The sequence below is a fragment of the Podarcis vaucheri genome (genome assembly GCF_965113315.1).
Source record: "Podarcis vaucheri genome assembly, chromosome: 2".
Classification (NCBI taxonomy): domain Eukaryota; kingdom Metazoa; phylum Chordata; class Lepidosauria; order Squamata; family Lacertidae; genus Podarcis; species Podarcis vaucheri.
In genome coordinates this window covers 71,652,357-71,665,368 of record NC_138760.1, presented here as the reverse complement: position 1 = coordinate 71,665,368, position 13,012 = coordinate 71,652,357, and the positions used below count along the sequence as shown (strand labels likewise).

The window sequence follows — 13,012 nt, the reverse complement described above, 5'->3', positions numbered from 1 at the left end:
GGGATAGCTTCCGACCCCTCTCACTCTCCAGGCTTCAGCGAAAGCCTGCATTCACTCCATAGGACGCACACACATTTCCCCTTCATTTTTGGAGGGGGAAAAGTACGTGCGTCCTGTAGAGCGGAAAATACGGTTGTGTATTTTTGGAAAGTATTGTATTTTGTAGTGGTTGTTAGCAACCCTGTGTGACTCCTAAGCAGTGCTTTTCTTCTAGAAAAAAATATGTGTCAGTCGCCATGAAGTTGTTACATTAAGTGCCATACTTCTAACCAGTGCTTTTCTTCTAGAAAAAAATGTGCTGGTACTGTGTACACTTGGGTACCCCCAGAAAAAAAGCACTGCTCTCAAGCACTAGAAAGGTGAGATACAAATTCCTGTATAAATCAAAACAAACGAAAAGCCAGATTTGCTACTGAGTAGACACATAACAGGGCGCATACACCCATAGATAACCCGTGCATCTATGTTATACAAATGTTTGTTGCATTCCCAAGTTACAAATGATCTGTACCAGAATGATAGTTTCATAAACTCTGTCAAATTGGGATGGAATGGAGTTTATCCCATCTTTAGTTTGTGGGTTTTTAGCCAGCCAAACTTGTGTAATTGACCGACAGGCGTTACAACTGAGATGAACCATGACAAATGTAATCGACATAAAACAGCACATGATCAGGATTTGCCAAACCATAGCAGGCAGTTCTTAGACCTGCCTCAGCCTGCTAGCTGCCTTCTCCTTCCAAAAGGGAGAAAGAACAGTAGCAGTTACACCTGCCTCGTTTCAAGCCAATCTTTATGGAAAGCAGGAATGGTTGGCTGAAGCTGCAATGGCTGCTGTGACCCCACAAACTGTGGACTCCGGGAACAGTGGACTTCACACAAAATGTAAGTGCTCTTGAGTCTCTATACAATAGAGAGACTCATTATAAAAGTAAGCTCTGACCCACAAAGTCCAGTTCTCAAATACTCACAGGCAAACCCTCAAACCAGATGAGTTTGGTGTCAAAGCATCTACCAAATTTAGTGAGTGTACTTACTCCAACCCCCATTTTGTAGTGTCTATATTCTCGAGATATTATGTGGCAGGCACAGAGGGGGTGCCAGGGTTGAGGAGGGCCAGGGCAAGGTCCAAGGTGGCCACTGTGCCACACTGGGGTCTTCTTGTCTTTCTTTCTTCCTAACTTTTGTACTAGTGTGCTGGGTATGCTGCAAACCAAAGGAGGGCCAAGAGGCATTCTGGGGAAATGAGGATGGTTGGAAGCTACAGCAATTGTTTCCATTTGTATTACACTGTTCTAGGTAAAGAGAGAACAGTTTTAAAAGGAAGGATGTCTGCAAGGAGTGTCAGCCCCTGTCAACCTGGTATTTGCCTAAGCATACCAGGTGCTGTTGCCAGGCCAGGCCAGCCACATGATAAAATGGCAAGCCTGTGGTAGGAGCATGGAGGGAACATTAGTTGTACTGAAATCCAATACAAAAGTAAACCAACATCCATGGCCCCTCTTCTCTAAGAGAAAGCAGAGCCAATGGTTGTCTCAGAAACTAGCCTGTCTAACCTAGTGTTTGACATCTTCAAAGATAATCTCTCAGTGGTGGAATCTCTACAATCTTTGAAGATTTCAAATGTTATTCATGTTAAAGAAAGCACAGATTGACCGGAGGCACACAACAAGACTGACTCAGCTCCTGCAAACTCTGCTCTGTCATGTGTATAAGACTGGTATGCGAGATCAATTCATCTGGGATGCTAAGGCAACTTTAGCATGGAAATGGGGTTATCCCCTCCTTTGCATAAAAATCTTCAGCAGGGTAATACACAAGCTACAGTTCAGTTCAGGAGAATTTAATGCAACATGAACTGATGTTAAATAAAGTGGAAAAATAGAGGTTTGGTAAAGTATTTATTTAAATGAAGCACACCCGCTCCATGGCATTACTGCATAAATGTGCAAGCAAACACCAGCAAGGCAGGTTTTTTTTCAATAAAAAAAATGAAATTTTTTACATCTTGGAAAAAGAAATGCCAGCATGGCGATCCAAAATAGGTAAAGTAACGACTTGTATTAGGTTAATTTACTCATGGTGTACTGAGTATGTGAACCTTTAACTTACACTGGCAGAATGGAAGTGTTATTCTATATATTCTGCTCTATCTAAACTGTCCTATTTATTCCACTTTATGTAAAGGAGATTTATTAGATTAGGATTAGATTTCTTTAAAAAATAAAATAAGAATTTTTCTTTTGTACATCAGTTGTATGGAACAAAGGTAACAACTGGGCTTGCCGGTCAGAAGGCAGTTCGAATCCCTGCAGCGGGGTGAGCTCCCTTTGCTCTGCCCCAGCTCCTGCCAACATAGCAATTCTAAAGCATGCCAGTGCAAGTAGATAAATAGGTACCATTGTGGTGAGAAGGTAAACGGCGTTTCCGTGTGCTCTGGTTTCTTTTGTGCCAGAAGCAGTTTAGTCATGCTGGCTACATGACCCAGAAAGCTGCCTGCAGACAAACACTGGCTCCCTCAGCCTGAAGCAAGATGAGCGCCACAAGCCCATAATCACCTTTGACTGAACTTAACCGTCCAGGGGTCCTTTACCTTTTTACCCTGTATGGAAGAAAACAATTCCATAAGAACGTAAGAGCCCTTTTGTATCAGGTCCATGACCCATCTAGTCCAGCATCCTCTTCTCACAGTGGCTGACCTATGGAAAACCTGCAAACAGGATTCAAGCACAAGAGAACTCTCCCCTCTAGTGGTTTCCAGCAACTGATATTCAGAATCATGGCTGCCTCCCGCTACAGAGGTAGAGCCTAGTCATTGTGTAGGTTTCTGGACATTGCATGCAATTCTTCCTTTTGCACATTCTTCACTCTGTGTGTAGTTAAACTACGGAACCTGCTCTCAGGAGAGGTAGCGGCGACCACCAAGTTAGATAGCTTCAAAAGTAGTTTTGACAAGTTAACAGAGGATAAGACTATCAATGGGGACTGGCCACGAGGGCTACGTTCTGCCTTCACAGTCAGAGACACAACGCCTCTGAGCATCAGTTGCTGGGGATCACAGGTGGGCAGGGTGATGTTGTGCATCTGACTGATCACAGTGAGAAGAGATGCTGGACTAGTCATTGGCGTGGTCCAGCAGGACTCTTCTTTTGCCTTTGGCCATGGTTGCTGGTACTGATGGGAGGTTGTCATCCAACAACATATGGAGGGCACCACGTTGGCTACTGCACCCGGAACAGTTGACCAGCCAAGCAACTTCCTTTGGTTTTTTGTAGTTCTCCCCTGAATGACTGATATATAGGTTTCTTTCTCTTTTCTTTCTCCTTTTCTAATAAATACTTGTCCCTTTCCCAACAACTTCCACAAGATTTGACATATTTTGATTATTAGTACCCCAGGCTCCAAAGCAGGAGTTGTAATACCAGTTTCCACGGATGCTAACATCTGTGTGCAGTGTATAAATTTTAAACATTCCAGCCTTGCAGCCGTTATTAGTGGGGGTGTTTGATTGTATAAATACTCTAAGGGCTGCTTCTGCATGCAACAGCCAGGAACTTATATCTTGGAAACAGTCTTAAAGTCAGTTCTCAGAACCTGATCTGTTCTGGTTGGTTCTCCTTACAAAGAATAGCAAAATGTTGGGAAAGGTAAAGAAAGGGACAAGGAAGGCTGTAATCTTATGCTCGCTTACATGGGCCTAGACCCCAGATAAGTGTACTTCTGAGTAGACATGCATAGATATTGCACTACAAAATTATAAAGTGGTAAGAACAGGGGTGAGGAGTCTGTAGTCATCCAGAGTGCAGTTGGACTCTGCCTCCCGTCAGCTCCAGCCATCATGGCCAACCACTGGAGAAGATGGGAGATACCATTCAGCAACATCTGGAGGGCCAAAGGTTATCCTCCCTGGATTAGAGCATCAGCCCTGCAAGAAAAGGCTACGAGACTGATATCTACAGAAAATATGACTAGGAAAAGGCATGAACCCTGATTATACCCTTATGATCGGTGCAAAGAGAGTGGCTATGTTGGAGTGACAATGCAAACAGATTCCAGAAAAAGTCACAAGACGTTCAAAGGCTGCATACGCATCATACATTAAAAGCACATGGCTTCCCCCCAAAGAATCTTGGGAACTGTAGTTTACCCCCCTCACAGAGCTACGATTCCCAGCACCCTTTAAAACTACAGTTTCCAGGTTTTTGTGGGGAGGAAATGTACTTTAAATGCACAGTATGTGTGCGGCCAAAGCGCATCTGGGTCCTTCCAGCATCACACAAAATATGTTATCTTACAACGTGAGCAAAGACGTTTATCAGGCGTTGGGTGCCTGACTTTGGAAGCCAGAGAAAGGTAGGAGAAAATAACTGAGCTTAATGAGTACTTTAGACAGGATTTGAGGCTTTTTAAAAGGGTTGTTCTTTCTCCTTTGCCGGATTTACAGACTGATAGAGTGAGGTCTGCCTCCTCTATGCAGAGAGGAAAGGACTGGCCCTGTACCAGCGCGTGACATTCCTGTCCCTTCCTCTGCACCATCTCCACCCACACTCTGGGAACTGACTGCCGCGACTATCAAACTTTGGAGACGCACCAGCTTATACCACAAGGATAAAGAGGGAGAGAAACATACTTCTTTTTATTTGCTGATATTTCCAGCTTACTTTAAATCTGCCGTCAGATTGTATCAACCAGAACCCTTTTATGGGAGCTTTCCCATCCATTTTTTACTTCGTCCCCTTCAAACGAACTTTCTTCCTCCCTGTTATAAAATTAATTTTATCCTCTTTGTTCATTTCCCTAATCTGCAAATTACATCCTCCTGTAGCCTGATGACTTATACTATTGGAAAAGCAGACCTTCTATATATCCCCCACAAAACTCTGCTTCCAGTTTGAATATTCTTTGTATTATCTTGATGACCTTAATCTCTTCTCTTTTTTCCTCCCCTGCTGCCCTTTCAAGGAAGAAGTCAGCACACTAGCAACACTTAGGCATCTTGGTCACAGAAGAAAAGACAGAGGGAAGAAAGGAAAATAGAGACTTTTGGTTGCTGCTGTCTATGCAGCCCTTAAGCTTGCTTGCTCCTTTTCTTTGCAATTGTTTTCCTCTCCATTGAACCCCCACCCTCCCAAAAAAGTGAGATGAAACAAAACCATGATAGGGTGGCCAATTACAAATCAAATGAACTACCCTCCTCTACGTAATCTCTCCTTTCCTATTAGAAAGGGCCGTGGATACGATCAGCCCAGAAGCCAGAGACTGATGATTCAGGAACTAGTTGCTGACTAATATAACAGGAGGATGCTAAACTTGCTCTGTGATAACTTTGGAAGAGGGGGATGTTTCCACTGACCAGTCAGCCTTTCTCAACCTTGGGTCCCCAGATGTTTTTGGCCTACAACTCCCATCATCCCTGACCACTGGTCCTGTGAGCTAGGGATCATGGGAGTTGTAGGCCAAAAACATCTGGGGACCCAAGGTTGAGAACCATTGAATAGTCAATGTTTCCAAACTGAGATTATTATCATGAAACTGTCTATTTCATCTATTCCATGGAAATAACCACTGGGTCAAAACATTTCCTTGCATTACCCTCCATTTGTTTACCGATAGGGGAAGGAAGGCACATTTTTCATCCTTTCAATGAACATTTGAAGATGGGTTTGCAGCCCCCAGCAGTGGTTGTGCAAACATTCTACACAAATAAACACAAGATCAGGGGGTGCAAGGAAAGCTGTGAGGGGAAACACAAACAACCCCAAAGCCTGGCTTAAAACAAAAAAAGTTTGGTTCTGGGGAATTGCAATGCAACAGAGCCACATGACCCATTTGCAGACCTTAAAAGGCATGCAAAAGGATTCCCAAGGATCAAATGGCTTGTGAAACAATAAAGAGTTGTCCCATTGACCAAAGAGGCATTTGGTATTCAGAATAGATTTCCTTTGACAAAAGATATTGAATATATATATAACATCAGGAAGAACATGCTGTCAGGAAGAGCTGTTTGACAGCGGAACAGACTCCCACAAGAGGTGGCGGACTCTCCTTCCTTGGAAGTTTTTTAGCAGAGGTTGGATGGTCATCTGTCGTGGATGATCTAGTTGAGATTCCTACATTCCATTGGGTTGAACTAGATGACCCTCAGGGTACCTTCCAGCTTTGCAATTCTAGGATTCTATAACCCTTTACATCCTGTTCAAGTAAAACAAGAGCAACCCCCCTATTGATGAGGGTCAGGGGTGATACTTTTGCATTAGTGAGTAGCATGGTGGAGCTACATCACTCACCTGACCTTCCTCCTGCTGTCTCGGCTGCATACTAGGATGGAGAGAGGGAGGGGCAAGGTGGCATCAAGCCAATCCGGTGCTCCTGCCAGCATAATAGCACTGTGCCAACCTTGCTGCTGCTTTGCCCCTCCCATCCTGGCATGGAGCAGCAACTTAGCTGAAGGGAAGTCAGGTGAGCAGAGCGGCCCCACCATGCCATCTGCTATTTTGCTTATGACACTCCTGGTAGATGTTGGGTAAAGAAACCCAAAACATGTCAAAAACAAGGAGCTTAGAAGTCAGTGTAAGATGACAAAGGAAGTCAGACTTGGCTTATGCTTATATGTGTGAATGAAAACCAGCAGATAACATGCATCTGGCTGAACAGTGAATGCATATTAAGTGCTTTGAACTCTTGTGAGTGTTATCCAAACATTTACTACTATTTACTACTGTGTGTGTGTGTGTGTGTGTGTGTGTGTGTGTGTGTGTGTGTGTGTCATAAGAAACCTGTCCAGTTTTGCAATTCATCAAAGAAGTACTTTCACACAGGGAAACTTGCAGAAATCAATAAACATGAAGACAGAGTTGATCGCTTTATTCCACAACATGTGTGAGAATTCCTGCAAGAGAAGGAACAAGGAAGGCCACATTTATCCTATCTCGGTTTTGTCAAGTTTGCAGCGGGGAGTTTTGTGTTTTGGTTTTTCCCTAAGTCTTTTGTGCTCTTAGTTCCTATGATGCGCCAGAGTTCACCTCAGCATCCATCTCCCTACCTGAAACCATCGCTTCCCTAAAACCAGTGGTGACACCAGGGGGAAATGAATCGGGGGAGGAGAAGAGAGCAAAGAAGAGACAGAGTATATTTCTAGGTGGTCGAGTTGTGTCCCACATGTTAAGAGTTCTGAAAGAAAAATAACCAGGTGGGGGGGAGTCAGGTGGGGCTGCCGCTGCCCCTCTCTGGTGCTGCCCCTGCATAAAACACACACACACACACACACACACACACACACGAGAGCACTCTTGGCTATACCTAGTGGGTTTTTTGGGGGGGAGCAGGGGTACACATACCCCATAGCATTTGTGAATCTAAGTTTGGCCTCATTGAGGGGCAGTATTTCAATATGAGTAGGAAAACGAGAGTACCCCTAAACATTTTTAAGGGGGGTGGAGCACTGGCTAAAGCATTCAAGAGCCAGGAAACATACAAAACATACATACAAACATTCAAAGCAAAGTGTATTCAGTTCCCAATCACTGAGGGACTCCCTGCCCTGAAAGGTCCACCAAACACTGAACTTGAATATTTGGGCTGGGCATCAACAGAGCTGGTTAAGCAAACAGAGGATAATTTTAATATAATTGGTTATTACGAGAACAAGCTGGCCACTTTTACACCTCATTGGTTAGAATTGTGTGTGTGTGTGTGTAGAGAGAGATGGGCATAAATCGCTCCAACTGAGATCGGGGGCACTTTCAAGACATTTAATTCTGGTAGAGATCGCTCTCTGTTATTACGGTCAACTTTAAGTATTTTGATACTCACCCCAAGTCTTGAGGAGCAGGACAGAAATTCAACTAAATAATAACAACCCCAATAACTTAGTGTTAGTATTTAAGCTGATCTAACTTAAATTCTTTCTTCTTTGGCAGTGGCCTTGGCGTACAGAGCTTTTACCACACAAGGCAATCTCGAAACTAACTTTTGTTAGAAAGCAGCGCCATCTAGCAAGAAAAGCCAGGAATGCTTGCTCAATTGGCAACTATAAATTAAGCCCCTGAATTTGAGAATGTTTTCCAGGAACAGTCTGAAAAGCAGACTTTTTACTGGACAATATTCCTGAGCATCTTGTTCTCCCTTTATCTCCTAATGGTTACATTCTGGATTTAGAAACTGCACAAATAATTGTGGAGGCTTCGCAGGGTGAAACTTTCGTTTTCTGGCCAGCTTTTGTCTTGATGTTTCAGGCTTTTTAATCTGCCAGTCCTGGTTTTATCATTGTTTTATAATGGATTGTGATATTTTAATTGTTGTGAACCACTGTGGGTAATAAGACCACATTAGAACAGCAAAATAAATAAATAAAAATCTGGAGAAATTAAAAAATCCTGTGAATCTGCTTTCCCTCCTTTGACTACAAACACAGTAGGTCACATTCGCACAGTATAACTAGTTATAGTAGCATCTTCAACTGAGGAAGTATTGCTAGCCCTGCAACTCCAGTCAAACGTATTTCTTTTATGACTTAATAGTCGGCTGAAACTGATTTGTCAATATGTTTAATCTGTTTGTTAACTGCAGGTTATAACTGTGGATTTTTAATCAGAGCTGCCACTTGTATAAAGGAATTGATTGCTTATAACAATGGCCCCATGCCGATGCATGCCTGGAGTTCAATATTACATTTACAGTGCAATACCGTGTACGTTAACTCAGAAGTAATACCCACTATGTTCAATGGGGCTTACTCTCAGGTATACACTTGCCTACAAGAAAGCCTTCCTGAAATGAAAGGGACTTACCTCTGAACAGTCATGCAGAGGGTTGCAATGTAGGATATTTCCCCACCATGAGCTAATAATTTATCTGTGCTACTTAGCCTATTGATTGATTTCTCTCCACTAATTATCCTCAAAATATCATCCTGTCTTTGATGATGCAAATATTGAAAAGAAAAGAAGAAGACAAGAAAGTGAAGACGAAGATGGTGAATGGTGTTAACCTGGCTTGATCCATATTACACTGGAATCAGCTCAGTCATATTCACTCCAAAACAAACTCAAACAAGGGTTTAACACTGTTTTATGGGCACTGGTCAATCAGGTCCATAATAGAGACTTGTTCTAGTCCATAATTAATTCACTTGAAAATTTCACATGCTTATTGCAGGCAATTTGCTTACAGGACAAAAAAAAAAAAAAAGAGGCAAGATTCATTGGATCAATAATTCATCGTGAATTATCCTTGTAGCTGTGCAAAGCCTAAAACGCCTTACTGTACAGCCTTGCTGAGCTTCTGCATTGAGCCATGAACATCCTTGCTTGGTCGTATTTGTATTTTCAGCTTGCCATGTCATAAATATTTGCACACTTCCCCAATTTTCACAGCAATTAATAGTTGCATTTAATGAAACAGTTCTCTAAATAAAATCATTTTGTTTATGGATTTTACTCCTGGGAAGTCTTGCAAACCAGACTTGCCCTATCTCAAACTGTAAAGCCTACAGCAGTTCCTATCTAATTATTAGAGAATCTAAAGCAGACATATATTTGCAAGCTAAGCTGCCTGATTCTCCGTACCACAATATATCTGTTTCCTTTAATAGTCACACTGCTCCTAAAGACCCATGTTCACAGGGTTTAGTAGTGATCATAGTTGAATGCAATCACGTGCACCCTGTAATGTTGTTTTTTCAGTCCCACTGAATTTAAGGAGCCCACTATTTCCTTTAGTGAAAGCTTTAAATGTTTAAGGCAAATCTGATGCATTTGAATTCGATATTTTTGGACTCTGGTTGAATAGATATAATCATGCCAGTAGCATGACAATGTAACTATAGTGGTATCATACGTTTGGCAGGTTGAAAATGCCCATCCTGTTAAGGCTGCTTGACACAGAGATTAATCTCCATTGGATAAACCACGGATAGAGAATCTGTGATCTCCAATGTTGTTGGACTTCAACTCCCTTCATCCCCAGCCCACATTGGCCAATGGTCTTGGATTATAGTCTTAACAACGTCTGGAAATGTTCCCCTTCCCTTGTATAAACAAATCATGTAGCTGGGAGTAAATAAATAGCAGTCGGGTTACCCCTTTTAAACACCAGATTACACAACAAGTCATAAGAGATACGCAGAAAATGTGCCAATTATTGTAAGGCAGCTATGAGGAACAGGAAGCCTCAGTCAGGAAGTCTCAGGGAGAAACTACCTATGACAACAAAGACTTTAAGACCATGCATTAAACATTGTATTAGCCTTTCAGGGTCTCTAAAGACCCTCTGTTGAATGGCTAGGCTGTGTTGCGTAGACCAGGTGTGTTCTTCCCTATTGTGTGCCATCTGGTGATAGCTGAGAAAGAAAATGTCCATCCTTCGTACTCTCTTCAGCTGTGACACAGTGCAGAGATCTGGCCCACATATAATCATCTAAACAAGGCCCCACACATTCAAAAGCCTCCATGTCGTGCAACAGCTATCAGCTCTGGCAACTACTCATGGCCAAAGAAGCCCTCTCTTTGTTACCAGCTGCGGGTCATGCATCCTCCCCTCACGAGCCAACATTTTTTCCTTGAACAGGCAGATAGGTGGAGAAAATTGATACTGCTGGGCTGTGTTACTTCCCTTTTATTCTCTTGCTCAGTTGCTTTTCCCTCCCTTTAGAAACAGAATCAGAAAGGATCCTCTGGTCTTTGAATACTACTACTACTACTACTACTAATAATAATAATAATAATAATAATAAATTTTATTTATACTCTGACCGCCCCAGCCGAGACCGGGCTCAGGGCGGCTAACACCAAATATACAATACATTAAAAACACAAAATCAAACGATTGGTTTAAAATACAATTTGAATCACATTTAAAATCAAAATAAAATTAAGTGGGAACCCACGAATCATAACCGTAGGGGTAGGGAATTAAAACTTCACGAGGCCTGTCCACTTGCTGGTCCTATATGGGCCGATAGAGAGAGCCAAGGAGGCCACTTACATACATGATCCCATAGGAAGAAGGGGGTCAGACTGGGCCCAGACCAAAGGCTTGACAGAACAGCTCCGTCTTGCAGGCCCTGTGGAAAGATGTCAAATCCCGCAGGGCCCTGGTCTCTTGCGACAGAGTGTTCCACCAGACCGGGGCCAGGGCTGAAAAGGAACTATTTCTAACTATTTCTATACTAACACAAGGTGCCTCACAGACCTAGCATACTGGGCATTTGCCAGGACCCACATGAGTCTTAAGGGCTCACCTGAACTGGCACCTAGTCTTCGCCCACCATCACTCACTACCACTTGGGACCCTCACATCAGTGTTGCCTTCTCCCATGCACTTATGTCTGAGTACAGGCTAGCGATGGGCAAGTTTCATTTCCAGTTTCTATAAGTTTCTCATTTTGAGTTCTCCACATTTCCACATCAGATTGTTATTTAAAATCCGACTACTCGGCTGGGGAACTGCATTGCAAAATTCGGATAAGTGTTGGGGATAGCTGTCTTTTTCTTTGCATCTTGTTTTCGAAAAAGCGAATTGGGTAAACTCCCCTTTAACTGTGGACTGAATCAAATTTCTCCCCTATCCCTAGTGCAGGTTCACCTAAGGAGCAACACTAATAAACAAATTAACACTTCCTGTACTGTTGGAGATAAAATATGATACCTATCATGTGACCTTCAGAGGTAAAATGGTGGCTCAACTCTTGCCCCACCAAGACACCACCACTCTTGACACCACTCTTGACACCACTACTTGCAAGTAAGCAGACAAGGGAGCATGAGGAGGTGAATGACTGCAGCAATGCCATTACCAGGCAGCCCAAGTGTTGGTGGGCAGGGGGATTGGTCAGTGCTGGGGACTGCCCAGTGCTTTCTGGTCAGTGCTGAGGGCATCCGACCAAGGACTTCATTTCCAGATGCTTTCCTTCAAATTCTTGGTGCCTGATACCAGTACATGACACCAGCAAGGACAGTGGGTTGAGTGAATACTCAGAGCAAGTCCTTTAGCTGTGACCCCAATGGACTCCATTCTACAAAGTTCATGTCATAGCAGAGTTTGTTAGACTTTCAGATTCCACAAGACTCTTTGTTCCTCTCAATGAGAACAGTGTGGGTTTACATCAGTTGGGAATTAACGGAGCTCGGGTTTCCATTATCATCAACCCAGAGCCAACATATGTGCCTTAACCTGTTCAATGTGGCTGGAAACAAAGAAACAGAGTCTGCTAAATGAGATCACTCAAAATGTCATCATTTGTCATATTTGTTATCTGCTCATGCAATAGAAAATAGTACCCTTCCAAGTAGTTTGCTATGTTTAACAGAGGAATCAAAATTAAGAAGTGTAATTTCTTATTATCACCCATCAAAGCTTTATCATACTTTAAAAACACCTGTTTTCACCTTCCTGATCCCAGTAATGCAACTTCTCATGCTATTAAAAGCATGCATGTATAGCTACACGTTGTGGTTGGTCAAAATTCAACCTGCAAAGAATTCACACAAATTCCATGAACAATGTTTCCACTAGAATAGGGATTCTTATGAGGGGAAACCCTCTCGGTCCATATAGATAGTCTTCTAGGGGCCACATGCCTGTGGTGGGTGAGGCCAGAGGCAAAAGTGGGCAGAGCAAGCCACTTCACTTCCTTTATTTCATTCTTGGTTTTAAGCTCGCTACACATTACTCACACATGCAAGGAAGGCATGTTGAAATGGACCCTTGAGTGAACATTTAGCTTCAACCTCCAAAATCATGCTAAATCTTCTCTCCTCACCCTTGCCATTGTTGTATTGAGAATAATGCCTGCATCAGGAAGCCTTCTTGATGTGTGGAGGCTTCTCTTGCCTCCCTGAATTCTCTAAATCTTGCGGGAAGCTCTACTCAGAGAGAGAAGGCTCCACACCACAGACATTATTCTCAAAATGATGGCAGCAAGAGTGTTGGCAGGAGAAGCAGGCGTCTTAGAAGCAGAGCTAAAGGAATGGCTCCAAGGTCTCTGTCAGGGTACTTTTTCTCTACATGCAGC

At 42.9% G+C, this 13,012-nt stretch overlaps 1 protein-coding gene across 1 annotated transcript in view; it reads right to left on the bottom strand.

Annotated features, from left to right (window-relative positions):
* The window catches only part of LOC309527064 (uncharacterized protein), a 171,188-nt gene that overhangs the window by 97,102 nt on the left and 61,074 nt on the right, over positions 1–13,012 (bottom strand). The gene's annotated exons all lie outside the window — the stretch shown is intronic.